Source organism: Nothobranchius furzeri, chromosome 2, assembly GCF_043380555.1.
Source record: "Nothobranchius furzeri strain GRZ-AD chromosome 2, NfurGRZ-RIMD1, whole genome shotgun sequence".
Classification (NCBI taxonomy): domain Eukaryota; kingdom Metazoa; phylum Chordata; class Actinopteri; order Cyprinodontiformes; family Nothobranchiidae; genus Nothobranchius; species Nothobranchius furzeri.
The window spans coordinates 19,221,942-19,249,133 of record NC_091742.1 but is presented as its reverse complement, the minus strand read 5'-3'; the positions used below and the strand labels follow the sequence as shown (position 1 = coordinate 19,249,133).

The 27,192-nt window shown below is 42.5% G+C and overlaps 49 non-coding genes across 49 annotated transcripts; all 49 read right to left on the bottom strand.

Annotated features, from left to right (window-relative positions):
• Window positions 1-624: 624 nt before the first annotated feature.
• Window positions 625-698, bottom strand: trnan-guu (transfer RNA asparagine (anticodon GUU)). The gene has a single exon. It is a non-coding gene; the product is annotated as a tRNA-Asn (tRNA).
• A 411-nt stretch (window positions 699-1,109) lies between these two features.
• On the bottom strand, window positions 1,110-1,183 carry trnan-guu (transfer RNA asparagine (anticodon GUU)). Its single transcript has one exon. It is a non-coding gene; the product is annotated as a tRNA-Asn (tRNA).
• Window positions 1,184-1,593: 410 nt separating this feature from the next.
• Window positions 1,594-1,667, bottom strand: trnan-guu (transfer RNA asparagine (anticodon GUU)). The gene has a single exon. It is a non-coding gene; the product is annotated as a tRNA-Asn (tRNA).
• A 410-nt stretch (window positions 1,668-2,077) lies between these two features.
• trnan-guu (transfer RNA asparagine (anticodon GUU)) lies at window positions 2,078-2,151 on the bottom strand. Its single transcript has one exon. It is a non-coding gene; the product is annotated as a tRNA-Asn (tRNA).
• Window positions 2,152-3,530: 1,379 nt separating this feature from the next.
• On the bottom strand, window positions 3,531-3,604 carry trnan-guu (transfer RNA asparagine (anticodon GUU)). Its single transcript has one exon. It is a non-coding gene; the product is annotated as a tRNA-Asn (tRNA).
• Window positions 3,605-4,015: 411 nt separating this feature from the next.
• Window positions 4,016-4,089, bottom strand: trnan-guu (transfer RNA asparagine (anticodon GUU)). The gene has a single exon. It is a non-coding gene; the product is annotated as a tRNA-Asn (tRNA).
• A 411-nt stretch (window positions 4,090-4,500) lies between these two features.
• trnan-guu (transfer RNA asparagine (anticodon GUU)) lies at window positions 4,501-4,574 on the bottom strand. The gene has a single exon. It is a non-coding gene; the product is annotated as a tRNA-Asn (tRNA).
• An 894-nt stretch (window positions 4,575-5,468) lies between these two features.
• trnan-guu (transfer RNA asparagine (anticodon GUU)) lies at window positions 5,469-5,542 on the bottom strand. The gene has a single exon. It is a non-coding gene; the product is annotated as a tRNA-Asn (tRNA).
• Window positions 5,543-5,950: 408 nt separating this feature from the next.
• trnan-guu (transfer RNA asparagine (anticodon GUU)) lies at window positions 5,951-6,024 on the bottom strand. The gene has a single exon. It is a non-coding gene; the product is annotated as a tRNA-Asn (tRNA).
• Window positions 6,025-6,434: 410 nt separating this feature from the next.
• trnan-guu (transfer RNA asparagine (anticodon GUU)) lies at window positions 6,435-6,508 on the bottom strand. The gene has a single exon. It is a non-coding gene; the product is annotated as a tRNA-Asn (tRNA).
• A 410-nt stretch (window positions 6,509-6,918) lies between these two features.
• Window positions 6,919-6,992, bottom strand: trnan-guu (transfer RNA asparagine (anticodon GUU)). The gene has a single exon. It is a non-coding gene; the product is annotated as a tRNA-Asn (tRNA).
• Window positions 6,993-7,401: 409 nt separating this feature from the next.
• On the bottom strand, window positions 7,402-7,475 carry trnan-guu (transfer RNA asparagine (anticodon GUU)). Its single transcript has one exon. It is a non-coding gene; the product is annotated as a tRNA-Asn (tRNA).
• A 411-nt stretch (window positions 7,476-7,886) lies between these two features.
• On the bottom strand, window positions 7,887-7,960 carry trnan-guu (transfer RNA asparagine (anticodon GUU)). Its single transcript has one exon. It is a non-coding gene; the product is annotated as a tRNA-Asn (tRNA).
• Window positions 7,961-8,370: 410 nt separating this feature from the next.
• Window positions 8,371-8,444, bottom strand: trnan-guu (transfer RNA asparagine (anticodon GUU)). The gene has a single exon. It is a non-coding gene; the product is annotated as a tRNA-Asn (tRNA).
• Window positions 8,445-8,854: 410 nt separating this feature from the next.
• On the bottom strand, window positions 8,855-8,928 carry trnan-guu (transfer RNA asparagine (anticodon GUU)). The gene has a single exon. It is a non-coding gene; the product is annotated as a tRNA-Asn (tRNA).
• A 411-nt stretch (window positions 8,929-9,339) lies between these two features.
• On the bottom strand, window positions 9,340-9,413 carry trnan-guu (transfer RNA asparagine (anticodon GUU)). The gene has a single exon. It is a non-coding gene; the product is annotated as a tRNA-Asn (tRNA).
• A 410-nt stretch (window positions 9,414-9,823) lies between these two features.
• Window positions 9,824-9,897, bottom strand: trnan-guu (transfer RNA asparagine (anticodon GUU)). Its single transcript has one exon. It is a non-coding gene; the product is annotated as a tRNA-Asn (tRNA).
• Window positions 9,898-10,308: 411 nt separating this feature from the next.
• trnan-guu (transfer RNA asparagine (anticodon GUU)) lies at window positions 10,309-10,382 on the bottom strand. Its single transcript has one exon. It is a non-coding gene; the product is annotated as a tRNA-Asn (tRNA).
• Window positions 10,383-10,793: 411 nt separating this feature from the next.
• Window positions 10,794-10,867, bottom strand: trnan-guu (transfer RNA asparagine (anticodon GUU)). Its single transcript has one exon. It is a non-coding gene; the product is annotated as a tRNA-Asn (tRNA).
• Window positions 10,868-11,761: 894 nt separating this feature from the next.
• On the bottom strand, window positions 11,762-11,835 carry trnan-guu (transfer RNA asparagine (anticodon GUU)). Its single transcript has one exon. It is a non-coding gene; the product is annotated as a tRNA-Asn (tRNA).
• Window positions 11,836-12,243: 408 nt separating this feature from the next.
• Window positions 12,244-12,317, bottom strand: trnan-guu (transfer RNA asparagine (anticodon GUU)). Its single transcript has one exon. It is a non-coding gene; the product is annotated as a tRNA-Asn (tRNA).
• Window positions 12,318-12,727: 410 nt separating this feature from the next.
• trnan-guu (transfer RNA asparagine (anticodon GUU)) lies at window positions 12,728-12,801 on the bottom strand. The gene has a single exon. It is a non-coding gene; the product is annotated as a tRNA-Asn (tRNA).
• A 410-nt stretch (window positions 12,802-13,211) lies between these two features.
• trnan-guu (transfer RNA asparagine (anticodon GUU)) lies at window positions 13,212-13,285 on the bottom strand. Its single transcript has one exon. It is a non-coding gene; the product is annotated as a tRNA-Asn (tRNA).
• Window positions 13,286-13,695: 410 nt separating this feature from the next.
• Window positions 13,696-13,769, bottom strand: trnan-guu (transfer RNA asparagine (anticodon GUU)). The gene has a single exon. It is a non-coding gene; the product is annotated as a tRNA-Asn (tRNA).
• Window positions 13,770-14,180: 411 nt separating this feature from the next.
• Window positions 14,181-14,254, bottom strand: trnan-guu (transfer RNA asparagine (anticodon GUU)). The gene has a single exon. It is a non-coding gene; the product is annotated as a tRNA-Asn (tRNA).
• A 410-nt stretch (window positions 14,255-14,664) lies between these two features.
• Window positions 14,665-14,738, bottom strand: trnan-guu (transfer RNA asparagine (anticodon GUU)). The gene has a single exon. It is a non-coding gene; the product is annotated as a tRNA-Asn (tRNA).
• Window positions 14,739-15,148: 410 nt separating this feature from the next.
• trnan-guu (transfer RNA asparagine (anticodon GUU)) lies at window positions 15,149-15,222 on the bottom strand. Its single transcript has one exon. It is a non-coding gene; the product is annotated as a tRNA-Asn (tRNA).
• Window positions 15,223-15,633: 411 nt separating this feature from the next.
• On the bottom strand, window positions 15,634-15,707 carry trnan-guu (transfer RNA asparagine (anticodon GUU)). Its single transcript has one exon. It is a non-coding gene; the product is annotated as a tRNA-Asn (tRNA).
• Window positions 15,708-16,601: 894 nt separating this feature from the next.
• Window positions 16,602-16,675, bottom strand: trnan-guu (transfer RNA asparagine (anticodon GUU)). The gene has a single exon. It is a non-coding gene; the product is annotated as a tRNA-Asn (tRNA).
• Window positions 16,676-17,083: 408 nt separating this feature from the next.
• Window positions 17,084-17,157, bottom strand: trnan-guu (transfer RNA asparagine (anticodon GUU)). Its single transcript has one exon. It is a non-coding gene; the product is annotated as a tRNA-Asn (tRNA).
• A 410-nt stretch (window positions 17,158-17,567) lies between these two features.
• trnan-guu (transfer RNA asparagine (anticodon GUU)) lies at window positions 17,568-17,641 on the bottom strand. The gene has a single exon. It is a non-coding gene; the product is annotated as a tRNA-Asn (tRNA).
• Window positions 17,642-18,051: 410 nt separating this feature from the next.
• trnan-guu (transfer RNA asparagine (anticodon GUU)) lies at window positions 18,052-18,125 on the bottom strand. Its single transcript has one exon. It is a non-coding gene; the product is annotated as a tRNA-Asn (tRNA).
• A 410-nt stretch (window positions 18,126-18,535) lies between these two features.
• Window positions 18,536-18,609, bottom strand: trnan-guu (transfer RNA asparagine (anticodon GUU)). Its single transcript has one exon. It is a non-coding gene; the product is annotated as a tRNA-Asn (tRNA).
• Window positions 18,610-19,020: 411 nt separating this feature from the next.
• Window positions 19,021-19,094, bottom strand: trnan-guu (transfer RNA asparagine (anticodon GUU)). The gene has a single exon. It is a non-coding gene; the product is annotated as a tRNA-Asn (tRNA).
• Window positions 19,095-19,504: 410 nt separating this feature from the next.
• Window positions 19,505-19,578, bottom strand: trnan-guu (transfer RNA asparagine (anticodon GUU)). The gene has a single exon. It is a non-coding gene; the product is annotated as a tRNA-Asn (tRNA).
• Window positions 19,579-19,988: 410 nt separating this feature from the next.
• Window positions 19,989-20,062, bottom strand: trnan-guu (transfer RNA asparagine (anticodon GUU)). Its single transcript has one exon. It is a non-coding gene; the product is annotated as a tRNA-Asn (tRNA).
• A 411-nt stretch (window positions 20,063-20,473) lies between these two features.
• trnan-guu (transfer RNA asparagine (anticodon GUU)) lies at window positions 20,474-20,547 on the bottom strand. Its single transcript has one exon. It is a non-coding gene; the product is annotated as a tRNA-Asn (tRNA).
• Window positions 20,548-20,957: 410 nt separating this feature from the next.
• On the bottom strand, window positions 20,958-21,031 carry trnan-guu (transfer RNA asparagine (anticodon GUU)). The gene has a single exon. It is a non-coding gene; the product is annotated as a tRNA-Asn (tRNA).
• A 411-nt stretch (window positions 21,032-21,442) lies between these two features.
• Window positions 21,443-21,516, bottom strand: trnan-guu (transfer RNA asparagine (anticodon GUU)). Its single transcript has one exon. It is a non-coding gene; the product is annotated as a tRNA-Asn (tRNA).
• Window positions 21,517-21,927: 411 nt separating this feature from the next.
• On the bottom strand, window positions 21,928-22,001 carry trnan-guu (transfer RNA asparagine (anticodon GUU)). Its single transcript has one exon. It is a non-coding gene; the product is annotated as a tRNA-Asn (tRNA).
• An 894-nt stretch (window positions 22,002-22,895) lies between these two features.
• On the bottom strand, window positions 22,896-22,969 carry trnan-guu (transfer RNA asparagine (anticodon GUU)). Its single transcript has one exon. It is a non-coding gene; the product is annotated as a tRNA-Asn (tRNA).
• A 408-nt stretch (window positions 22,970-23,377) lies between these two features.
• On the bottom strand, window positions 23,378-23,451 carry trnan-guu (transfer RNA asparagine (anticodon GUU)). The gene has a single exon. It is a non-coding gene; the product is annotated as a tRNA-Asn (tRNA).
• Window positions 23,452-23,861: 410 nt separating this feature from the next.
• trnan-guu (transfer RNA asparagine (anticodon GUU)) lies at window positions 23,862-23,935 on the bottom strand. Its single transcript has one exon. It is a non-coding gene; the product is annotated as a tRNA-Asn (tRNA).
• Window positions 23,936-24,345: 410 nt separating this feature from the next.
• trnan-guu (transfer RNA asparagine (anticodon GUU)) lies at window positions 24,346-24,419 on the bottom strand. Its single transcript has one exon. It is a non-coding gene; the product is annotated as a tRNA-Asn (tRNA).
• A 410-nt stretch (window positions 24,420-24,829) lies between these two features.
• trnan-guu (transfer RNA asparagine (anticodon GUU)) lies at window positions 24,830-24,903 on the bottom strand. The gene has a single exon. It is a non-coding gene; the product is annotated as a tRNA-Asn (tRNA).
• A 411-nt stretch (window positions 24,904-25,314) lies between these two features.
• On the bottom strand, window positions 25,315-25,388 carry trnan-guu (transfer RNA asparagine (anticodon GUU)). Its single transcript has one exon. It is a non-coding gene; the product is annotated as a tRNA-Asn (tRNA).
• A 410-nt stretch (window positions 25,389-25,798) lies between these two features.
• trnan-guu (transfer RNA asparagine (anticodon GUU)) lies at window positions 25,799-25,872 on the bottom strand. The gene has a single exon. It is a non-coding gene; the product is annotated as a tRNA-Asn (tRNA).
• A 410-nt stretch (window positions 25,873-26,282) lies between these two features.
• trnan-guu (transfer RNA asparagine (anticodon GUU)) lies at window positions 26,283-26,356 on the bottom strand. Its single transcript has one exon. It is a non-coding gene; the product is annotated as a tRNA-Asn (tRNA).
• A 411-nt stretch (window positions 26,357-26,767) lies between these two features.
• Window positions 26,768-26,841, bottom strand: trnan-guu (transfer RNA asparagine (anticodon GUU)). Its single transcript has one exon. It is a non-coding gene; the product is annotated as a tRNA-Asn (tRNA).
• Between the last annotated feature and the right edge of the window lie 351 nt (window positions 26,842-27,192).

The following is a 27,192-nucleotide window of genomic DNA, read 5'->3' as shown; positions in this document are numbered from 1 at the left end:
TTCTTGTGAAACATAAGGGAATCTGAATTAATGCATTGAACCTGGGCTGAAATTGCTCAACAGGTTGACAGTTTGCAAGTTCATTAATCTTGTTTTTCATAGAAGCGCAATGTCCTTAATTTTCGGCAAAGACATATTACACATCCCTGGGTGTCTCGAACCACCAACCTTTCGCTTAACAGCCGAATGCGCTAACCAATTGCGCCACAGAAACTTGTGAAATGTTCCAACCCTTTACATGGCATAATTTTTCCCCGATTGACACTAACGCTGTTTCACTTAATTGTTATAACTACACAAGTGGACCTGCAATGGACTGTCAACCTGTACCCCACCTGTTTGCCTAGAGACTGCTGGAGATAGGCACCAGCCCCCTGTAAACTGATGTATATATGGAACCTCGTTAATGTCGTACAAACTATCCAGCGGTCAGGTTTATAAAACAAGTGAACTCCCCAGAAAAACTGATCACACAAATGGAATTTTCTTGTGAAACATAAGCTGATCTGAATTCATGCGTTGAACCTGGGCTGAAATTGCTCAACAGGTTGACAGTTTGCAAGTTCATTAATCTTGTTTTTCATAGGAGCGCAATGTCCTTATTTTCGGCAAGGACATATTACACGTCCCTGGGTGGGCTCGAACCACCAACCTTTCGTTTAACAGCCGAACGCGCAGTCCAATTGCGCCACAGAGACTTATGAGTGTTCCAACTCTTTACATGGCATAATTTTGCCCCGATTGACACTAACGCTGTTTCACTTAATTGTTATAACTACACAAGAGGACCTGCAATGGACTGTCAACCTGTACCCCACCTGTTTGCCTAGAGACTGCTGGAGATAGGCACCAGCCCCAAGTAAACTGATGGATGTATGGAACATCGTTAATGTCGTATAAACTTTCCAGTGGTCAGGTTAATAAAACAAGTGAACTCCCCAAAATTTACTGATAACACAAATTGAATTTTCTTGTGAAACATAAGGGAATCTGAATTCATGCATTGAACCTGGGCTGAAATTGCTCAACAGGTTGACAGTTTGCAAGTTCATTAATCTTGTTTTTCATAGAAGCGCAATGTCCTTAATTTTCGGCAAGGACATATTACACGTCCCTGGGTGGGCTCGAACTACCAACCTATCGGTTAACAGCCGAACGCGCTAACCAGTTGCGCCACAGAGACTTGTGAAATGATCCAACCCTTTACATGGCATAATTTTTCCCCGATTGACACTAACGCTGTTTCACTTAATTGTTATACCTACACAAGTGGACCTGCAATGGACTGTCAACCTGTACCCCACCTGTTTGCCTAGAGACTGCTGGAGATAGGCACCAGCCCCCTGTAAACTGATGTATATATGGAACCTCGTTAATGTCGTATAAACTATCCAGCGGTCAGGTTTATAAAACAAGTGAACTCCCCAGAAAAACTGATCACACAAATGGAATTTTCTTGTGAAACATAAGCAGATCTGAATTCATGCATAGAACCTGGGCTGAAATTGCTCAACAGGTTGACAGTTTGCAAGTTCATTAATCATGTTTTTCATAGGAGCGCAATGTCCTTATTTTCGGCAAGGACATATTACACGTCCCTGGGTGGGCTCGAACCACCAACCTTTCGGTTAACAGCCGAACGCGCTGTCCAATTGCGCCACAGAGACTTGTGAGTATTCCAACCCTTTACATGGCATAATTTTGCCCCGATTGACACTAACGCTGTTTCACTTAATTGTTATAACTACACAAGTGGACCTGCAATGGACTGTCAACCTGTACCCCACCTGTTTGCCTAGAGACTGCTGGAGATAGGCACCAGCCCCCAGTAAACTGATGGATGTATGGAACATCGTTAATGTCGTATAAACTTTCCAGTGGTCAGGTTAATAAAACAAGCGAACTCCCCAAAAATTACTGATCACACAAATTGAAATTTCTTGTGAAACATAAGCTGATCTGAATTCATGCGTTGAACCTGGGGTAAATTGCTCAATAGGTTGACAGTTTGCAAGTTCATTAATCTTGTTTTTCATAGATATGCAATGCCCTTAATTTTTAGCAAGGACATATTACACGTCCCTGGGTGGGCTCGAACCACCAACCTTTCGGTTAACAGCCGAACGCGCTAACCAATTGCACCACAGTGACTTGTGGAAATGAATACACTTGACGTGGTATAATTTTGTCTCGCTTGACACTAACGCTTTTTGACTTAATTGTTATAACTGGACAAGTGGACCTGCAATGGACTGTCAACCTGTATCCCACCTGTTTGCCTAGAGACTGCTGGAGATAGGCACCAGCCCCCAGTAAAATGATGGATATATGGAACCTTGTTAATGTCCTATAAACTATCCAGCGGTCAGGTTTTTCAAACAATTGAACTCCCCCAAAAGACTGATCACACAAATTGAATTTTCTTGTGAAACATAAGGGAATCTGAATTCATGCATTGAACCTGGGCTGAAATTGCTCAACAGGTTGACAGTTTGCAAGTTCATTAATCTTGTTTTTCATAGAAGCGCAATGTCCTTAATTTTCGGCAAAGACATATTACACATCCCTGGGTGTCTCGAACCACCAACCTTTCGCTTAACAGCCGAATGCGCTAACCAATTGCACCACAGAAACTTGTGAAATGTTCCAACCCTTTACATGGCATAATTTTTCCCCGATTGACACTAACGCTGTTTCACTTAATTGTTATAACTACACAAGTGGACCTGCAATGGACTGTCAACCTGTACCCCACCTGTTTGCCTAGAGACTGCTGGAGATAGGCACCAGCCCCCAGTAAACTGATGGATGTATGGAACATCGTTAATGTCGTATAAACTTTCCAGTGGTCAGGTTAATAAAACAAGTAAACTCCCCAAAAATTACTGATCACACGAATTGAAATTTCTTGTGAAACATAAGCTGATCTGAATTCATGCATTGAATCTGGGCTAAAATTGCTCAATAGGTTGACAGTTTGCAAGTTCATTAATCTTGTTTTTCATAGATATGCAATGCCCTTAATTTTTAGCAAGGACATATTACACGTCCCTGGGTGGGCTAGAACCACCAACCTTTTGGTTAACAGCCGAACGCGCTAACCAATTGCGCCACAGAGAATTGTGGAAATAAATACACTTGATGTGGTATAATTTTGTCTCGCTTGACACTAACGCTTTTTGACTTAATTGTTATAACTGGACAAGTGGACCTGCAATGGACTGTCAACCTGTACCCCACCTGTTTGCCTAGAGACTGCTGGAGATAGGCACCAGCCCCCAGTAAACTGATGGATATATGGAACCTTGTTAATGTCATATAAACTATCCAGCGGTCAGGTTTTTCAAACAATTGAACTCCCCCAAAAGACTGATCACACAAATTGAATTTTCTTGTGAAACATAAGGGAATCTGAATTCATGCATTGAACCTGGGCTGAAATTGCTCAACAGGTTGACAGTTTGCAAGTTCATTAATCTTGTTTTTCATAGAAGCGCAATGTCCTTAATTTTCGGCAAGGACATATTACACGTCCCTGGGTGGGCTCGAACCACCAACCTTTCGGTTAACAGCCGAACGCGCTAACCAATTGCGCCACAGAGACCTGTGAAATGTCCCAACCCTTTACATGGCATAATTTTGCCCCGATTGACACTAACGCTGTTTCACTTAATTGTTATAACTACACAAGTGGACCTGCAATGGACTGTCAACCTGTACCCCACCTGTTTGCCTAGAGACTGCTGGAGATAGGCACCAGCCCCCAGTAAACTGATGGATGTATGGAACATCGTTAATGTCGTATAAACTTTCCAGTGGTCAGGTTAATAAAACAAGTGAACTCCCCAAAAATTACTGATCACACAAATTGAATTTTCTTGTGAAACATAAGCAGATCTGAATTCATGCATAGAACCTGGGCTGAAATTGCTCAACAGGTTGACAGTTTGCAAGTTCATTAATCATGTTTTTCATAGGAGCGCAATGTCCTTATTTTCGGCAAGGACATATTACACGTCCCTGGGTGGGCTCGAACCACCAACCTTTCGGTTAACAGCCGAACGCGCTGTCCAATTGCGCCACAGAGACTTGTGAGTATTCCATCCCTTTACATGGCATAATTTTGCCCCGATTGACACTAACGTTATTTCACTAAATTGTTATAACTGCACAAGTGGACCTGCAATGGACTGTCAACCTGTACCCCACCTGTTTGACTAGAGACTGCTGGAGATAGGCACCAGCCCCCAGTAAACTGATGGATGTATGGAACATCGTTAATGTCGTATAAACTTTCCAGTGGTCAGGTTAATAAAACAAGTGAACTCCCCAAAAATTACTGATCACACAAATTGAAATTTCTTGTGAAACATAAGCTGATCTGAATTCATGCGTTGAACCTGGGCTAAAATTGCTCAATAGGTTGACAGTTTGCAAGTTCATTAATCTTGTTTTTCATAGATATGCAATGCCCTTAATTTTTAGCAAGGACATATTACACGTCCCTGGGTGGGCTCGAACCACCAACCTTTCGGTTAACAGCCGAACGCGCTAACCAATTGCGCCACAGAGACTTGTGGAAATGAATACACTTGACGTGGTATAATTTTGTCTCGCTTGACACTAACGCTTTTTGACTTAATTGTTATAACTGGACAAGTGGACCTGCAATGGACTGTCAACCTGTACCCCACCTGTTTGCCTAGAGACTGCTGGAGATAGGCACCAGCCCCCAGTAAACTGATGGATATATGGAACCTTGTTAATGTCCTATAAACTATCCAGCGGTCAGGTTTTTCAAACAATTGAACTCCCCCAAAAGACTGATCACACAAATTGAATTTTCTTGTGAAACATAAGGGAATCTGAATTCATGCATTGAACCTGGGCTGAAATTGCTCAACAGGTTGACAGTTTGCAAGTTCATTAATCTTGTTTTTCATAGAAGCGCAATGTCCTTAATTTTCGGCAAAGACATATTACACATCCCTGGGTGTCTGGAACCACCAACCTTTCGCTTATCAGCCGAATGAGCTAACCAATTGCGCCACAGAAACTTGTGAAATGTTCCAACCCTTTACATGGCATAATTTTTCCCCGATTGACACTAACGCTGTTTCACTTAATTGTTATAACTACACAAGTGGACCTGCAATGGACTGTCAACCTGTACCCCACCTGTTTGCCTAGAGACTGCTGGAGATAGGCACCAGCCCCCTGTAAACTGATGTATATATGGAACCTCGTTAATGTCGTACAAACTATCCAGCGGTCAGGTTTATAAAACAAGTGAACTCCCCAGAAAAACTGATCACACAAATGGAATTTTCTTGTGAAACATAAGCTGATCTGAATTCATGCGTTGAACCTGGGCTAAAATTGCTCAATAGGTTGACAGTTTGCAAGTTCATTAATCTTGTTTTTCATAGATATGCAATGCCCTTAATTTTTAGCAAGGACATATTACACGTCCCTGGGTGGGCTCGAACCACCAACCTTTCGGTTAACAGCCGAACGCGCTAACCAATTGCACCACAGAGACTTGTGGATATGAATACACTTGACGTGGTATAATTTTGTCTCGCTTGACACTAACGCTTTTTGACTTAATTGTTATAACTGGACAAATGGACCTGCAATGGACTGTCAACCTGTACCCCACCTGTTTGCCTAGAGACTGCTGGAGATAGGCACCAGCCCCCAGTAAACTGATGGATATATGGAACCTTGTTAATGTCGTATAAACTATCCAGCGGTCAGGTTTTTCAAACAATTGAACTCCCCCAAAAGACTGATCACACAAATTGAATTTTCTTGTGAAACAAGGGAATCTGAATTCATGCATTGAACCTGGGCTGAAATTGCTCAACAGGTTGACAGTTTGCAAGTTCATTAATCTTGTTTTTCATAGAAGCCGACTGTCCTTAATTTTCGGCAAGGACATATTACACGTCCCTGGGTGGGCTCGAACCACCAACCTTTCGGTTAACAGCCGAACGCGCTAACCAATTGCGCCACAGAGACTTGTGAAATGTTCCAACCCTTTACATGGCATAATTTTTCCCCGATTGACACTAACGCTGTTTCACTTAATTGTTATAACTACACAAGTGGACCTGCAATGGACTGTCAACCTGTACCCCACCTGTTTGCCTAGAGACTGCTGGAGATAGCCACCAGCCCCCTGTAAACTGATGTATATATGGAACCTCGTTAATGTCGTATAAACTATCCAGCGGTCAGGTTTATAAAACAAGTGAACTCCCAAGAAAAACTGATCACACAAATGGAATTTTCTTGTGAAACATAAGCGGATCTGAATTCATGCATAGAACCTGGGCTGAAATTGCTCAACAGGTTGACAGTTTGCAAGTTCATTAATCTTGTTTTTCATAGGAGCGCAATGTCCTTATTTTCGGCAAGGACATATTACACGTCCCTGGGTGGGCTCGAACCACCAACCTTTCGTTTAACAGCCGAACGCGCTGTCCAATTGCGCCACAGAGACTTATGAGTGTTCCAACTCTTTACATGGCATAATTTTGCCCCGATTGACACTAACGCTGTTTCACTTAATTGTTATAACTACACAAGAGGACCTGCAATGGACTGTCAACCTGTACCCCACCTGTTTGCCTAGAGACTGCTGGAGATAGGCACCAGCCCCAAGTAAACTGATGGATGTATGGAACATCGTTAATGTCGTATAAACTTTCCAGTGGTCAGGTTAATAAAACAAGTGAACTCCCCAAAATTTACTGATAACACAAATTGAATTTTCTTGTGAAACATAAGGGAATCTGAATTCATGCATTGAACCTGGGCTGAAATTGCTCAACAGGTTGACAGTTTGCATTTCATTAATCTTGTTTTTCATAGAAGCGCAATGTCCTTAATTTTCGGCAAGGACATATTACACGTCCCTGGGTGGGCTCGAACTACCAACCTTTCGGTTAACAGCCGAACGCGCTAACCAATTGCGCCACAGAGACTTGTGAAATGATCCAACCCTTTACATGGCATAATTTTTCCCCGATTGACACTAACGCTGTTTCACTTAATTGTTATAACTACACAAGTGGACCTGCAATGGACTGTCAACCTGTACCCCACCTGTTTGCCTAGAGACTGCTGGAGATAGGCACCAGCCCCCTGTAAACTGATGTATATATGGAACCTCGTTAATGTCGTACAAACTATCCAGCGGTCAGGTTTATAAACAAGTGAACTCCCCAGAAAAACTGATCACACAAATGGAATTTTCTTGTGAAACATAAGCAGATCTGAATTCATGCATAGAACCTGGGCTGAAATTGCTCAACAGGTTGACAGTTTGCAAGTTCATTAATCATGTTTTTCATAGGAGCGCAATGTCCTTATTTTCGGCAAGGACATATTACACGTCCCTGGGTGGGCTCGAACCACCAACCTTTCGGTTAACAGCCGAACGCGCTGTCCAATTGCGCCACAGAGACTTGTGAGTATTCCAACCCTTTACATGGCATAATTTTGCCCCGATTGACACTAACGCTGTTTCACTTAATTGTTATAACTACACAAGTGGACCTGCAATGGACTGTCAACCTGTACCCCACCTGTTTGCCTAGAGACTGCTGGAGATAGGCACCAGCCCCCAGTAAACTGATGGATGTATGGAACATCGTTAATGTCGTATAAACTTTCCAGTGGTCAGGTTAATAAAACAAGTAAACTCCCCAAAAATTACTGATCACACGAATTGAAATTTCTTGTGAAACATAAGCTGATCTGAATTCATGCATTGAATCTGGGCTAAAATTGCTCAATAGGTTGACAGTTTGCAAGTTCATTAATCTTGTTTTTCATAGATATGCAATGCCCTTAATTTTTAGCAAGGACATATTACACGTCCCTGGGTGGGCTCGAACCACCAACCTTTTGGTTAACAGCCGAACGCGCTAACCAATTGCGCCACAGAGAATTGTGGAAATGAATACACTTGATGTGGTATAATTTTGTCTCGCTTGACACTAACGCTTTTTGACTTAATTGTTATAACTGGACAAGTGGACCTGCAATGGACTGTCAACCTGTACCCCACCTGTTTGCCTAGAGACTGCTGGAGATAGGCACCAGCCCCCAGTAAACTGATGGATATATGGAACCTTGTTAATGTCATATAAACTATCCAGCGGTCAGGTTTTTCAAACAATTGAACTCCCCCAAAAGACTGATCACACAAATTGAATTTTCTTGTGAAACATAAGGGAATCTGAATTCATGCATTGAACCTGGGCTGAAATTGCTCAACAGGTTGACAGTTTGCAAGTTCATTAATCTTGTTTTTCATAGAAGCGCAATGTCCTTAATTTTCGGCAAGGACATATTACACGTCCCTGGGTGGGCTCGAACCACCAACCTTTCGGTTAACAGCCGAACGCGCTAACCAATTGCGCCACAGAGACTTGTGAAATGTCCCAACCCTTTACATGGCATAATTTTTCCCCGATTGACACTAACGCTGTTTCACTTAATTGTTATAACTACACAAGTGGACCTGCAATGGACTGTCAACCTGTACCCCACCTGTTTGCCTAGAGACTGCTGGAGATAGGCACCAGCCCCCTGTAAACTGATGTATATATGGAACCTCGTTAATGTCGTACAAACTATCCAGCGGTCAGGTTTATAAAACAAGTGAACTCCCCAGAAAAACTGATCACACAAATGGAATTTTCTTGTGAAACATAAGCAGATCTGAATTCATGCATAGAACCTGGGCTGAAATTGCTCAACAGGTTGACAGTTTGCAAGTTCATTAATCTTGTTCTTCATAGGAGCGCAATGTCCTTATTTTCGGCAAGGACATATTACACGTCCCTGGGTGGGCTCGAACCACCAACCTTTCGGTTAACAGCCGAATGCGCTGTCCAATTGCGCCACAGAGATTTGTGAGTGATCCAACCCTTTACATGGCATAATTTTGCCCCGATTGACACTAACGTTATTTCACTAAATTGTTATAACGGCACAAGTGGACCTGCAATGGACTGTCAACCTGTACCCCACCTGTTTGCCTAGAGACTGCTGGAGATAGGCACCAGCCCCCAGTAAACTGATGGATGTATGGAACATCGTTAATGTCGTATAAACTTTCCAGTGGTCAGGTTAATAAAACAAGTGAACTCCCCAAAAATTACTGATCACACAAATTGAAATTTCTTGTGAAACATAAGCTGATCTGAATTCATGCATTGAACCTGGGCTAAAATTGCTCAATAGGTTGACAGTTTGCAAGTTCATTAATCTTGTTTTTCATAGATATGCAATGCCCTTAATTTTTAGCAAGGACATATAACACGTCCCTGGGTGGGCTCGAACCACCAACCTTTCGGTTAACAGCCGAACGCGCTAACCAATTGCGCCACAGAGACTTGTGGAAATGAATACACTTGATGTGGTATAATTTTGTCTCACTTGACACTAACGCTTTTTGACTTAATTGTTATAACTGGACAAGTGGACCTGCAATGGACTGTCAACCTGTACCCCACCTGTTTGCCTAGAGACTGCTGGAGATAGGCACCAGCCCCCAGTAAACTGATGGATATATGGAACCTTGTTAATGTCGTATAAACTATCCAGCGGTCAGGTTTTTCAAACAATTGAACTCCCCCAAAAGACTGATCACACAAATTGAATTTTCTTGTGAAACATAAGGGAATCTGAATTCATGCATTGAACCTTGGCTGAAATTGCTCAACAGGTTGACAGTTTGCAAGTTCATTAATCTTGTTTTTCATAAAAGCGCAATGTCCTTAATTTTCGGCAAGGACATATTACACGTCCCTGGGTGGGCTCGAACCACCAACCTTTCGGTTAACAGCCGAACGCGCTAACCAATTGCGCCACAGAGACCTGTGAAATGTCCCAACCCTTTACATGGCATAATTTTGCCCCGATTGACACTAACGCTGTTTCACTTAATTGTTATAACTACACAAGTGGACCTGCAATGGACTGTCAACCTGTACCCCACCTGTTTGCCTAGAGACTGCTGGAGATAGGCACCAGCCCCCAGTAAACTGATGGATGTATGGAACATCGTTAATGTCGTATAAACTTTCCAGTGGTCAGGTTAATAAAACAAGTGAACTCCCCAAAAATTACTGATCACACAAATTGAATTTTCTTGTGAAACATAAGCAGATCTGAATTCATGCATAGAACCTGGGCTGAAATTGCTCAACAGGTTGACAGTTTGCAAGTTCATTAATCATGTTTTTCATAGGAGCGCAATGTCCTTATTTTCGGCAAGGACATATTACACGTCCCTGGGTGGGCTCGAACCACCAACCTTTCGGTTAACAGCCGAACGCGCTGTCCAATTGCGCCACAGAGACTTGTGAGTATTCCATCCCTTTACATGGCATAATTTTGCCCCGATTGACACTAACGTTATTTCACTAAATTGTTATAACTGCACAAGTGGACCTGCAATGGACTGTCAACCTGTACCCCACCTGTTTGACTAGAGACTGCTGGAGATAGGCACCAGCCCCCAGTAAACTGATGGATGTATGGAACATCGTTAATGTCGTATAAACTTTCCAGTGGTCAGGTTAATAAAACAAGTGAACTCCCCAAAAATTACTGATCACACAAATTGAAATTTCTTGTGAAACATAAGCTGATCTGAATTCATGCGTTGAACCTGGGCTAAAATTGCTCAATAGATTGACAGTTTGCAAGTTCATTAATCTTGTTTTTCATAGATATGCAATGCCCTTAATTTTTAGCAAGGACATATTACACGTCCCTGGGTGGGCTCGAACCACCAACCTTTCGGTTAACAGCCGAACGCGCTAACCAATTGCGCCACAGAGACTTGTGGAAATGAATACACTTGACGTGGTATAATTTTGTCTCGCTTGACACTAACGCTTTTTGACTTAATTGTTATAACTGGACAAGTGGACCTGCAATGGACTGTCAACCTGTACCCCACCTGTTTGCCTAGAGACTGCTGGAGATAGGCACCAGCCCCCAGTAAACTGATGGATATATGGAACCTTGTTAATGTCCTATAAACTATCCAGCGGTCAGGTTTTTCAAACAATTGAACTCCCCCAAAAGACTGATCACACAAATTGAATTTTCTTGTGAAACATAAGGGAATCTGAATTCATGCATTGAACCTGGGCTGAAATTGCTCAACAGGTTGACAGTTTGCAAGTTCATTAATCTTGTTTTTCATAGAAGCGCAATGTCCTTAATTTTCGGCAAAGACATATTACACATCCCTGGGTGTCTGGAACCACCAACCTTTCGCTTATCAGCCGAATGAGCTAACCATATGCGCCACAGAAACTTGTGAAATGTTCCAACCCTTTACATGGCATAATTTTTCCCCGATTGACACTAACGCTGTTTCACTTAATTGTTATAACTACACAAGTGGACCTGCAATGGACTGTCAACCTGTACCCCACCTGTTTGCCTAGAGACTGCTGGAGATAGGCACCAGCCCCCTGTAAACTGATGTATATATGGAACCTCGTTAATGTCGTACAAACTATCCAGCGGTCAGGTTTATAAAACAAGTGAACTCCCCAGAAAAACTGATCACACAAATGGAATTTTCTTGTGAAACATAAGCTGATCTGAATTCATGCGTTGAACCTGGGCTAAAATTGCTCAATAGGTTGACAGTTTGCAAGTTCATTAATCTTGTTTTTCATAGATATGCAATGCCCTTAATTTTTAGCAAGGACATATTACACGTCCCTGGGTGGGCTCGAACCACCAACCTTTCGGTTAACAGCCAAACGCGCTAACCAATTGCACCACAGAGACTTGTGGATATGAATACACTTGACGTGGTATAATTTTGTCTCGCTTGACACTAACGCTTTTTGACTTAATTGTTATAACTGGACAAGTGGACCTGCAATGGACTGTCAACCTGTACCCCACCTGTTTGCCTAGAGACTGCTGGAGATAGGCACCAGCCCCCAGTAAACTGATGGATATATGGAACCTTGTTAATGTCGTATAAACTATCCAGCGGTCAGGTTTTTCAAACAATTGAACTCCCCCAAAAGACTGATCACACAAATTGAATTTTCTTGTGAAACAAGGGAATCTGAATTCATGCATTGAACCTGGGCTGAAATTGCTCAACAGGTTGACAGTTTGCAAGTTCATTAATCTTGTTTTTCATAGAAGCCGACTGTCCTTAATTTTCGGCAAGGACATATTACACGTCCCTGGGTGGGCTCGAAACACCAACCTTTCGGTTAACAGCCGAACGCGCTAACCAATTGCGCCACAGAGACTTGTGAAATGTTCCAACCCTTTACATGGCATAATTTTTCCCCGATTGACACTAACGCTGTTTCACTTAATTGTTATAACTACACAAGTGGACCTGCAATGGACTGTCAACCTGTACCCCACCTGTTTGCCTAGAGACTGCTGGAGATAGCCACCAGCCCCCTGTAAACTGATGTATATATGGAACCTCGTTAATGTCGTATAAACTATCCAGCGGTCAGGTTTATAAAACAAGTGAACTCCCAAGAAAAACTGATCACACAAATGGAATTTTCTTGTGAAACATAAGCGGATCTGAATTCATGCATAGAACCTGGGCTGAAATTGCTCAACAGGTTGACAGTTTGCAAGTTCATTAATCTTGTTTTTCATAGGAGCGCAATGTCCTTATTTTCGGCAAGGACATATTACACGTCCCTGGGTGGGCTCGAACCACCAACCTTTCGTTTAACAGCCGAACGCGCTGTCCAATTGCGCCACAGAGACTTATGAGTGTTCCAACTCTTTACATGGCATAATTTTGCCCCGATTGACACTAACGCTGTTTCACTTAATTGTTATAACTACACAAGAGGACCTGCAATGGACTGTCAACCTGTACCCCACCTGTTTGCCTAGAGACTGCTGGAGATAGGCACCAGCCCCAAGTAAACTGATGGATGTATGGAACATCGTTAATGTCGTATAAACTTTCCAGTGGTCAGGTTAATAAAACAAGTGAACTCCCCAAAATTTACTGATAACACAAATTGAATTTTCTTGTGAAACATAAGGGAATCTGAATTCATGCATTGAACCTGGGCTGAAATTGCTCAACAGGTTGACAGTTTGCATTTCATTAATCTTGTTTTTCATAGAAGCGCAATGTCCTTAATTTTCGGCAAGGACATATTACACGTCCATGGGTGGGCTCGAACTACCAACCTTTCGGTTAACAGCCGAACGCGCTAACCAATTGCGCCACAGAGACTTGTGAAATGATCCAACCCTTTACATGGCATAATTTTTCCCCGATTGACACTAACGCTGTTTCACTTAATTGTTATAACTACACAAGTGGACCTGCAATGGACTGTCAACCTGTACCCCACCTGTTTGCCTAGAGACTGCTGGAGATAGGCACCAGCCCCCTGTAAACTGATGTATATATGGAACCTCGTTAATGTCGTACAAACTATCCAGCGGTCAGGTTTATAAAACAAGTGAACTCCCCAGAAAAACTGATCACACAAATGGAATTTTCTTGTGAAACATAAGCAGATCTGAATTCATGCATAGAACCTGGGCTGAAATTGCTCAACAGGTTGACAGTTTGCAAGTTCATTAATCATGTTTTTCATAGGAGCGCAATGTCCTTATTTTCGGCAAGGACATATTACACGTCCCTGGGTGGGCTCGAACCACCAACCTTTCGGTTAACAGCCGAACGCGCTGTCCAATTGCGCCACAGAGACTTGTGAGTATTCCAACCCTTTACATGGCATAATTTTGCCCCGATTGACACTAACGCTGTTTCACTTAATTGTTATAACTACACAAGTGGACCTGCAATGGACTGTCAACCTGTACCCCACCTGTTTGCCTAGAGACTGCTGGAGATAGGCACCAGCCCCCAGTAAACTGATGGATGTATGGAACATCGTTAATGTCGTATAAACTTTCCAGTGGTCAGGTTAATAAAACAAGTAAACTCCCCAAAAATTACTGATCACACGAATTGAAATTTCTTGTGAAACATAAGCTGATCTGAATTCATGCATTGAATCTGGGCTAAAATTGCTCAATAGGTTGACAGTTTGCAAGTTCATTAATCTTGTTTTTCATAGATATGCAATGCCCTTAATTTTTAGCAAGGACATATTACACGTCCCTGGGTGGGCTCGAACCACCAACCTTTTGGTTAACAGCCGAACGCGCTAACCAATTGCGCCACAGAGAATTGTGGAAATGAATACACTTGATGTGGTATAATTTTGTCTCGCTTGACACTAACGCTTTTTGACTTAATTGTTATAACTGGACAAGTGGACCTGCAATGGACTGTCAACCTGTACCCCACCTGTTTGCCTAGAGACTGCTGGAGATAGGCACCAGCCCCCAGTAAACTGATGGATATATGGAACCTTGTTAATGTCATATAAACTATCCAGCGGTCAGGTTTTTCAAACAATTGAACTCCCCCAAAAGACTGATCACACAAATTGAATTTTCTTGTGAAACATAAGGGAATCTGAATTCATGCATTGAACCTGGGCTGAAATTGCTCAACAGGTTGACAGTTTGCAAGTTCATTAATCTTGTTTTTCATAGAAGCGCAATGTCCTTAATTTTCGGCAAGGACATATTACACGTCCCTGGGTGGGCTCGAACCACCAACCTTTCGGTTAACAGCCGAACGCGCTAACCAATTGCGCCACAGAGACTTGTGAAATGTCCCAACCCTTTACATGGCATAATTTTTCCCCGATTGACACTAACGCTGTTTCACTTAATTGTTATAACTACACAAGTGGACCTGCAATGGACTGTCAACCTGTACCCCACCTGTTTGCCTAGAGACTGCTGGAGATAGGCACCAGCCCCCTGTAAACTGATGTATATATGGAACCTCGTTAATGTCGTACAAACTATCCAGCGGTCAGGTTTATAAAACAAGTGAACTCCCCAGAAAAACTGATCACACAAATGGAATTTTCTTGTGAAACATAAGCAGATCTGAATTCATGCATAGAACCTGGGCTGAAATTGCTCAACAGGTTGACAGTTTGCAAGTTCATTAATCTTGTTCTTCATAGGAGCGCAATGTCCTTATTTTCGGCAAGGACATATTACACGTCCCTGGGTGGGCTCGAACCACCAACCTTTCGGTTAACAGCCGAATGCGCTGTCCAATTGCGCCACAGAGATTTGTGAGTGATCCAACCCTTTACATGGCATAATTTTGCCCCGATTGACACTAACGTTATTTCACTAAATTGTTATAACTGCACAAGTGGACCTGCAATGGACTGTCAACCTGTACCCCACCTGTTTGACTAGAGACTGCTGGAGATAGGCACCAGCCCCCAGTAAACTGATGGATGTATGGAACATCGTTAATGTCGTATAAACTTTCCAGTGGTCAGGTTAATAAAACAAGTGAACTCCCCAAAAATTACTGATCACACAAATTGAAATTTCTTGTGAAACATAAGCTGATCTGAATTCATGCGTTGAACCTGGGCTAAAATTGCTCAATAGGTTGACAGTTTGCAAGTTCATTAATCTTGTTTTTCATAGATATGCAATGCCCTTAATTTTTAGCAAGGACATATTACACGTCCCTGGGTGGGCTCGAACCACCAACCTTTCGGTTAACAGCCGAACGCGCTAACCAATTGCGCCACAGAGACTTGTGGAAATGAATACACTTGACGTGGTATAATTTTGTCTCGCTTGACACTAACGCTTTTTGACTTAATTGTTATAACTGGACAAGTGGACCTGCAATGGACTGTCAACCTGTACCCCACCTGTTTGCCTAGAGACTGCTGGAGATAGGCACCAGCCCCCAGTAAACTGATGGATATATGGAACCTTGTTAATGTCCTATAAACTATCCAGCGGTCAGGTTTTTCAAACAATTGAACTCCCCCAAAAGACTGATCACACAAATTGAATTTTCTTGTGAAACATAAGGGAATCTGAATTCATGCATTGAACCTGGGCTGAAATTGCTCAACAGGTTGACAGTTTGCAAGTTCATTAATCTTGTTTTTCATAGAAGCGCAATGTCCTTAATTTTCGGCAAAGACATATTACACATCCCTGGGTGTCTGGAACCACCAACCTTTCGCTTATCAGCCGAATGAGCTAACCAATTGCGCCACAGAAACTTGTGAAATGTTCCAACCCTTTACATGGCATAATTTTTCCCCGATTGACACTAACGCTGTTTCACTTAATTGTTATAACTACACAAGTGGACCTGCAATGGACTGTCAACCTGTACCCCACCTGTTTGCCTAGAGACTGCTGGAGATAGGCACCAGCCCCCTGTAAACTGATGTATATATGGAACCTCGTTAATGTCGTACAAACTATCCAGCGGTCAGGTTTATAAAACAAGTGAACTCCCCAGAAAAACTGATCACACAAATGGAATTTTCTTGTGAAACATAAGCTGATCTGAATTCATGCGTTGAACCTGGGCTAAAATTGCTCAATAGGTTGACAGTTTGCAAGTTCATTAATCTTGTTTTTCATAGATATGCAATGCCCTTAATTTTTAGCAAGGACATATTACACGTCCCTGGGTGGGCTCGAACCACCAACCTTTCGGTTAACAGCCGAACGCGCTAACCAATTGCACCACAGAGACTTGTGGATATGAATACACTTGACGTGGTATAATTTTGTCTCGCTTGACACTAACGCTTTTTGACTTAATTGTTATAACTGGACAAATGGACCTGCAATGGACTGTCAACCTGTACCCCACCTGTTTGCCTAGAGACTGCTGGAGATAGGCACCAGCCCCCAGTAAACTGATGGATATATGGAACCTTGTTAATGTCGTATAAACTATCCAGCGGTCAGGTTTTTCAAACAATTGAACTCCCCCAAAAGACTGATCACACAAATTGAATTTTCTTGTGAAACAAGGGAATCTGAATTCATGCATTGAACCTGGGCTGAAATTGCTCAACAGGTTGACAGTTTGCAAGTTCATTAATCTTGTTTTTCATAGAAGCCGACTGTCCTTAATTTTCGGCAAGGACATATTACACGTCCCTGGGTGGGCTCGAACCACCAACCTTTCGGTTAACAGCCGAACGCGCTAACCAATTGCGCCACAGAGACTTGTGAAATGTTCCAACCCTTTACATGGCATAATTTTTCCCCGATTGACACTAACGCTGTTTCACTTAATTGTTATAACTACACAAGTGGACCTGCAATGGACTGTCAACCTGTACCCCACCTGTTTGCCTAGAGACTGCTGGAGATAGCCACCAGCCCCCTGTAAACTGATGTATATATGGAACCTCGTTAATGTCGTATAAACTATCCAGCGGTCAGGTTTATAAAACAAGTGAACTCCCAAGAAAAACTGATCACACAAATGGAATTTTCTTGTGAAACATAAGCGGATCTGAATTCATGCATAGAACCTGGGCTGAAATTGCTCAACAGGTTGACAGTTTGCAAGTTCATTAATCTTGTTTTTCATAGGAGCGCAATGTCCTTATTTTCGGCAAGGACATATTACACGTCCCTGGGTGGGCTCGAACCACCAACCTTTCGTTTAACAGCCGAACGCGCTGTCCAATTGCGCCACAGAGACTTATGAGTGTTCCAACTCTTTACATGGCATAATTTTGCCCCGATTGACACTAACGCTGTTTCACTTAATTGTTATAACTACACAAGAGGACCTGCAATGGACTGTCAACCTGTACCCCACCTGTTTGCCTAGAGACTGCTGGAGATAGGCACCAGCCCCAAGTAAACTGATGGATGTATGGAACATCGTTAATGTCGTATAAACTTTCCAGTGGTCAGGTTAATAAAACAAGTGAACTCCCCAAAATTTACTGATAACACAAATTGAATTTTCTTGTGAAACATAAGGGAATCTGAATTCATGCATTGAACCTGGGCTGAAATTGCTCAACAGGTTGACAGTTTGCATTTCATTAATCTTGTTTTTCATAGAAGCGCAATGTCCTTAATTTTCGGCAAGGACATATTACACGTCCCTGGGTGGGCTCGAACTACCAACCTTTCGGTTAACAGCCGAACGCGCTAACCAATTGCGCCACAGAGACTTGTGAAATGATCCAACCCTTTACATGGCATAATTTTTCCCCGATTGACACTAACGCTGTTTCACTTAATTGTTATAACTACACAAGTGGACCTGCAATGGACTGTCAACCTGTACCCCACCTGTTTGCCTAGAGACTGCTGGAGATAGGCACCAGCCCCCTGTAAACTGATGTATATATGGAACCTCGTTAATGTCGTACAAACTATCCAGCGGTCAGGTTTATAAAACAAGTGAACTCCCCAGAAAAACTGATCACACAAATGGAATTTTCTTGTGAAACATAAGCAGATCTGAATTCATGCATAGAACCTGGGCTGAAATTGCTCAACAGGTTGACAGTTTGCAAGTTCATTAATCATGTTTTTCATAGGAGCGCAATGTCCTTATTTTCGGCAAGGACATATTACACGTCCCTGGGTGGGCTCGAACCACCAACCTTTCGGTTAACAGCCGAACGCGCTGTCCAATTGCGCCACAGAGACTTGTGAGTATTCCAACCCTTTACATGGCATAATTTTGCCCCGATTGACACTAACGCTGTTTCACTTAATTGTTATAACTACACAAGTGGACCTGCAATGGACTGTCAACCTGTACCCCACCTGTTTGCCTAGAGACTGCTGGAGATAGGCACCAGCCCCCAGTAAACTGATGGATGTATGGAACATCGTTAATGTCGTATAAACTTTCCAGTGGTCAGGTTAATAAAACAAGTAAACTCCCCAAAAATTACTGATCACACGAATTGAAATTTCTTGTGAAACATAAGCTGATCTGAATTCATGCATTGAATCTGGGCTAAAATTGCTCAATAGGTTGACAGTTTGCAAGTTCATTAATCTTGTTTTTCATAGATATGCAATGCCCTTAATTTTTAGCAAGGACATATTACACGTCCCTGGGTGGGCTCGAACCACCAACCTTTTGGTTAACAGCCGAACGCGCTAACCAATTGCGCCACAGAGAATTGTGGAAATGAATACACTTGATGTGGTATAATTTTGTCTCGCTTGACACTAACGCTTTTTGACTTAATTGTTATAACTGGACAAGTGGACCTGCAATGGACTGTCAACCTGTACCCCACCTGTTTGCCTAGAGACTGCTGGAGATAGGCACCAGCCCCCAGTAAACTGATGGATATATGGAACCTTGTTAATGTCATATAAACTATCCAGCGGTCAGGTTTTTCAAACAATTGAACTCCCCCAAAAGACTGATCACACAAATTGAATTTTCTTGTGAAACATAAGGGAATCTGAATTCATGCATTGAACCTGGGCTGAAATTGCTCAACAGGTTGACAGTTTGCAAGTTCATTAATCTTGTTTTTCATAGAAGCGCAATGTCCTTAATTTTCGGCAAGGACATATTACACGTCCCTGGGTGGGCTCGAACCACCAACCTTTCGGTTAACAGCCGAACGCGCTAACCAATTGCGCCACAGAGACTTGTGAAATGTCCCAACCCTTTACATGGCATAATTTTTCCCCGATTGACACTAACGCTGTTTCACTTAATTGTTATAACTACACAAGTGGACCTGCAATGGACTGTCAACCTGTACCCCACCTGTTTGCCTAGAGACTGCTGGAGATAGGCACCAGCCCCCTGTAAACTGATGTATATATGGAACCTCGTTAATGTCGTACAAACTATCCAGCGGTCAGGTTTATAAAACAAGTGAACTCCCCAGAAAAACTGATCACACAAATGGAATTTTCTTGTGAAACATAAGCAGATCTGAATTCATGCATAGAACCTGGGCTGAAATTGCTCAACAGGTTGACAGTTTGCAAGTTCATTAATCTTGTTCTTCATAGGAGCGCAATGTCCTTATTTTCGGCAAGGACATATTACACGTCCCTGGGTGGGCTCGAACCACCAACCTTTCGGTTAACAGCCGAATGCGCTGTCCAATTGCGCCACAGAGATTTGTGAGTGATCCAACCCTTTACATGGCATAATTTTGCCCCGATTGACACTAACGTTATTTCACTAAATTGTTATAACGGCACAAGTGGACCTGCAATGGACTGTCAACCTGTACCCCACCTGTTTGCCTAGAGACTGCTGGAGATAGGCACCAGCCCCCAGTAAACTGATGGATGTATGGAACATCGTTAATGTCGTATAAACTTTCCAGTGGTCAGGTTAATAAAACAAGTGAACTCCCCAAAAATTACTGATCACACAAATTGAAATTTCTTGTGAAACATAAGCTGATCTGAATTCATGCATTGAACCTGGGCTAAAATTGCTCAATAGGTTGACAGTTTGCAAGTTCATTAATCTTGTTTTTCATAGATATGCAATGCCCTTAATTTTTAGCAAGGACATATAACACGTCCCTGGGTGGGCTCGAACCACCAACCTTTCGGTTAACAGCCGAACGCGCTAACCAATTGCGCCACAGAGACTTGTGGAAATGAATACACTTGATGTGGTATAATTTTGTCTCACTTGACACTAACGCTTTTTGACTTAATTGTTATAACTGGACAAGTGGACCTGCAATGGACTGTCAACCTGTACCCCACCTGTTTGCCTAGAGACTGCTGGAGATAGGCACCAGCCCCCAGTAAACTGATGGATATATGGAACCTTGTTAATGTCGTATAAACTATCCAGCGGTCAGGTTTTTCAAACAATTGAACTCCCCCAAAAGACTGATCACACAAATTGAATTTTCTTGTGAAACATAAGGGAATCTGAATTCATGCATTGAACCTTGGCTGAAATTGCTCAACAGGTTGACAGTTTGCAAGTTCATTAATCTTGTTTTTCATAAAAGCGCAATGTCCTTAATTTTCGGCAAGGACATATTACACGTCCCTGGGTGGGCTCGAACCACCAACCTTTCGGTTAACAGCCGAACGCGCTAACCAATTGCGCCACAGAGACCTGTGAAATGTCCCAACCCTTTACATGGCATAATTTTGCCCCGATTGACACTAACGCTGTTTCACTTAATTGTTATAACTACACAAGTGGACCTGCAATGGACTGTCAACCTGTACCCCACCTGTTTGCCTAGAGACTGCTGGAGATAGGCACCAGCCCCCAGTAAACTGATGGATGTATGGAACATCGTTAATGTCGTATAAACTTTCCAGTGGTCAGGTTAATAAAACAAGTGAACTCCCCAAAAATTACTGATCACACAAATTGAATTTTCTTGTGAAACATAAGCAGATCTGAATTCATGCATAGAACCTGGGCTGAAATTGCTCAACAGGTTGACAGTTTGCAAGTTCATTAATCATGTTTTTCATAGGAGCGCAATGTCCTTATTTTCGGCAAGGACATATTACACGTCCCTGGGTGGGCTCGAACCACCAACCTTTCGGTTAACAGCCGAACGCGCTGTCCAATTGCGCCACAGAGACTTGTGAGTATTCCATCCCTTTACATGGCATAATTTTGCCCCGATTGACACTAACGTTATTTCACTAAATTGTTATAACTGCACAAGTGGACCTGCAATGGACTGTCAACCTGTACCCCACCTGTTTGACTAGAGACTGCTGGAGATAGGCACCAGCCCCCAGTAAACTGATGGATGTATGGAACATCGTTAATGTCGTATAAACTTTCCAGTGGTCAGGTTAATAAAACAAGTGAACTCCCCAAAAATTACTGATCACACAAATTGAAATTTCTTGTGAAACATAAGCTGATCTGAATTCATGCGTTGAACCTGGGCTAAAATTGCTCAATAGGTTGACAGTTTGCAAGTTCATTAATCTTGTTTTTCATAGATATGCAATGCCCTTAATTTTTAGCAAGGACATATTACACGTCCCTGGGTGGGCTCGAACCACCAACCTTTCGGTTAACAGCCGAACGCGCTAACCAATTGCGCCACAGAGACTTGTGGAAATGAATACACTTGACGTGGTATAATTTTGTCTCGCTTGACACTAACGCTTTTTGACTTAATTGTTATAACTGGACAAGTGGACCTGCAATGGACTGTCAACCTGTACCCCACCTGTTTGCCTAGAGACTGCTGGAGATAGGCACCAGCCCCCAGTAAACTGATGGATATATGGAACCTTGTTAATGTCCTATAAACTATCCAGCGGTCAGGTTTTTCAAACAATTGAACTCCCCCAAAAGACTGATCACACAAATTGAATTTTCTTGTGAAACATAAGGGAATCTGAATTCATGCATTGAACCTGGGCTGAAATTGCTCAACAGGTTGACAGTTTGCAAGTTCATTAATCTTGTTTTTCATAGAAGCGCAATGTCCTTAATTTTCGGCAAAGACATATTACACATCCCTGGGTGTCTGGAACCACCAACCTTTCGCTTATCAGCCGAATGAGCTAACCATATGCGCCACAGAAACTTGTGAAATGTTCCAACCCTTTACATGGCATAATTTTTCCCCGATTGACACTAACGCTGTTTCACTTAATTGTTATAACTACACAAGTGGACCTGCAATGGACTGTCAACCTGTACCCCACCTGTTTGCCTAGAGACTGCTGGAGATAGGCACCAGCCCCCTGTAAACTGATGTATATATGGAACCTCGTTAATGTCGTACAAACTATCCAGCGGTCAGGTTTATAAAACAAGTGAACTCCCCAGAAAAACTGATCACACAAATGGAATTTTCTTGTGAAACATAAGCTGATCTGAATTCATGCGTTGAACCTGGGCTAAAATTGCTCAATAGGTTGACAGTTTGCAAGTTCATTAATCTTGTTTTTCATAGATATGCAATGCCCTTAATTTTTAGCAAGGACATATTACACGTCCCTGGGTGGGCTCGAACCACCAACCTTTCGGTTAACAGCCAAACGCGCTAACCAATTGCACCACAGAGACTTGTGGATATGAATACACTTGACGTGGTATAATTTTGTCTCGCTTGACACTAACGCTTTTTGACTTAATTGTTATAACTGGACAAGTGGACCTGCAATGGACTGTCAACCTGTACCCCACCTGTTTGCCTAGAGACTGCTGGAGATAGGCACCAGCCCCCAGTAAACTGATGGATATATGGAACCTTGTTAATGTCGTATAAACTATCCAGCGGTCAGGTTTTTCAAACAATTGAACTCCCCCAAAAGACTGATCACACAAATTGAATTTTCTTGTGAAACAAGGGAATCTGAATTCATGCATTGAACCTGGGCTGAAATTGCTCAACAGGTTGACAGTTTGCAAGTTCATTAATCTTGTTTTTCATAGAAGCCGACTGTCCTTAATTTTCGGCAAGGACATATTACACGTCCCTGGGTGGGCTCGAAACACCAACCTTTCGGTTAACAGCCGAACGCGCTAACCAATTGCGCCACAGAGACTTGTGAAATGTTCCAACCCTTTACATGGCATAATTTTTCCCCGATTGACACTAACGCTGTTTCACTTAATTGTTATAACTACACAAGTGGACCTGCAATGGACTGTCAACCTGTACCCCACCTGTTTGCCTAGAGACTGCTGGAGATAGCCACCAGCCCCCTGTAAACTGATGTATATATGGAACCTCGTTAATGTCGTATAAACTATCCAGCGGTCAGGTTTATAAAACAAGTGAACTCCCAAGAAAAACTGATCACACAAATGGAATTTTCTTGTGAAACATAAGCGGATCTGAATTCATGCATAGAACCTGGGCTGAAATTGCTCAACAGGTTGACAGTTTGCAAGTTCATTAATCTTGTTTTTCATAGGAGCGCAATGTCCTTATTTTCGGCAAGGACATATTACACGTCCCTGGGTGGGCTCGAACCACCAACCTTTCGTTTAACAGCCGAACGCGCTGTCCAATTGCGCCACAGAGACTTATGAGTGTTCCAACTCTTTACATGGCATAATTTTGCCCCGATTGACACTAACGCTGTTTCACTTAATTGTTATAACTACACAAGAGGACCTGCAATGGACTGTCAACCTGTACCCCACCTGTTTGCCTAGAGACTGCTGGAGATAGGCACCAGCCCCAAGTAAACTGATGGATGTATGGAACATCGTTAATGTCGTATAAACTTTCCAGTGGTCAGGTTAATAAAACAAGTGAACTCCCCAAAATTTACTGATAACACAAATTGAATTTTCTTGTGAAACATAAGGGAATCTGAATTCATGCATTGAACCTGGGCTGAAATTGCTCAACAGGTTGACAGTTTGCATTTCATTAATCTTGTTTTTCATAGAAGCGCAATGTCCTTAATTTTCGGCAAGGACATATTACACGTCCCTGGGTGGGCTCGAACTACCAACCTTTCGGTTAACAGCCGAACGCGCTAACCAATTGCGCCACAGAGACTTGTGAAATGATCCAACCCTTTACATGGCATAATTTTTCCCCGATTGACACTAACGCTGTTTCACTTAATTGTTATAACTACACAAGTGGACCTGCAATGGACTGTCAACCTGTACCCCACCTGTTTGCCTAGAGACTGCTGGAGATAGGCACCAGCCCCCTGTAAACTGATGTATATATGGAACCTCGTTAATGTCGTACAAACTATCCAGCGGTCAGGTTTATAAAACAAGTGAACTCCCCAGAAAAACTGATCACACAAATGGAATTTTCTTGTGAAACATAAGCAGATCTGAATTCATGCATAGAACCTGGGCTGAAATTGCTCAACAGGTTGACAGTTTGCAAGTTCATTAATCATGTTTTTCATAGGAGCGCAATGTCCTTATTTTCGGCAAGGACATATTACACGTCCCTGGGTGGGCTCGAACCACCAACCTTTCGGTTAACAGCCGAACGCGCTGTCCAATTGCGCCACAGAGACTTGTGAGTATTCCAACCCTTTACATGGCATAATTTTGCCCCGATTGACACTAACGCTGTTTCACTTAATTGTTATAACTACACAAGTGGACCTGCAATGGACTGTCAACCTGTACCCCACCTGTTTGCCTAGAGACTGCTGGAGATAGGCACCAGCCCCCAGTAAACTGATGGATGTATGGAACATCGTTAATGTCGTATAAACTTTCCAGTGGTCAGGTTAATAAAACAAGTAAACTCCCCAAAAATTACTGATCACACGAATTGAAATTTCTTGTGAAACATAAGCTGATCTGAATTCATGCATTGAATCTGGGCTAAAATTGCTCAATAGGTTGACAGTTTGCAAGTTCATTAATCTTGTTTTTCATAGATATGCAATGCCCTTAATTTTTAGCAAGGACATATTACACGTCCCTGGGTGGGCTCGAACCACCAACCTTTTGGTTAACAGCCGAACGCGCTAACCAATTGCGCCACAGAGAATTGTGGAAATGAATACACTTGATGTGGTATAATTTTGTCTCGCTTGACACTAACGCTTTTTGACTTAATTGTTATAACTGGACAAGTGGACCTGCAATGGACTGTCAACCTGTACCCCACCTGTTTGCCTAGAGACTGCTGGAGATAGGCACCAGCCCCCAGTAAACTGATGGATATATGGAACCTTGTTAATGTCATATAAACTATCCAGCGGTCAGGTTTTTCAAACAATTGAACTCCCCCAAAAGACTGATCACACAAATTGAATTTTCTTGTGAAACATAAGGGAATCTGAATTCATGCATTGAACCTGGGCTGAAATTGCTCAACAGGTTGACAGTTTGCAAGTTCATTAATCTTGTTTTTCATAGAAGCGCAATGTCCTTAATTTTCGGCAAGGACATATTACACGTCCCTGGGTGGGCTCGAACCACCAACCTTTCGGTTAACAGCCGAACGCGCTAACCAATTGCGCCACAGAGACTTGTGAAATGTCCCAACCCTTTACATGGCATAATTTTTCCCCGATTGACACTAACGCTGTTTCACTTAATTGTTATAACTACACAAGTGGACCTGCAATGGACTGTCAACCTGTACCCCACCTGTTTGCCTAGAGACTGCTGGAGATAGGCACCAGCCCCCTGTAAACTGATGTATATATGGAACCTCGTTAATGTCGTACAAACTATCCAGCGGTCAGGTTTATAAAACAAGTGAACTCCCCAGAAAAACTGATCACACAAATGGAATTTTCTTGTGAAACATAAGCAGATCTGAATTCATGCATAGAACCTGGGCTGAAATTGCTCAACAGGTTGACAGTTTGCAAGTTCATTAATCTTGTTCTTCATAGGAGCGCAATGTCCTTATTTTCGGCAAGGACATATTACACGTCCCTGGGTGGGCTCGAACCACCAACCTTTCGGTTAACAGCCGAATGCGCTGTCCAATTGCGCCACAGAGATTTGTGAGTGATCCAACCCTTTACATGGCATAATTTTGCCCCGATTGACACTAACGTTATTTCACTAAATTGTTATAACGGCACAAGTGGACCTGCAATGGACTGTCAACCTGTACCCCACCTGTTTGCCTAGAGACTGCTGGAGATAGGCACCAGCCCCCAGTAAACTGATGGATGTATGGAACATCGTTAATGTCGTATAAACTTTCCAGTGGTCAGGTTAATAAAACAAGTGAACTCCCCAAAAATTACTGATCACACAAATTGAAATTTCTTGTGAAACATAAGCTGATCTGAATTCATGCATTGAACCTGGGCTAAAATTGCTCAATAGGTTGACAGTTTGCAAGTTCATTAATCTTGTTTTTCATAGATATGCAATGCCCTTAATTTTTAGCAAGGACATATTACACGTCCCTGGGTGGGCTCGAACCACCAACCTTTCGGTTAACAGCCGAACGCGCTAACCAATTGCGCCACAGAGACTTGTGGAAATGAATACACTTGATGTGGTATAATTTTGTCTCACTTGACACTAACGCTTTTTGACTTAATTGTTATAACTGGACAAGTGGACCTGCAATGGACTGTCAACCTGTACCCCACCTGTTTGCCTAGAGACTGCTGGAGATAGGCACCAGCCCCCAGTAAACTGATGGATATATGGAACCTTGTTAATGTCGTATAAACTATCCAGCGGTCAGGTTTTTCAAACAATTGAACTCCCCCAAAAGACTGATCACACAAATTGAATTTTCTTGTGAAACATAAGGGAATCTGAATTCATGCATTGAACCTTGGCTGAAATTGCTCAACAGGTTGACAGTTTGCAAGTTC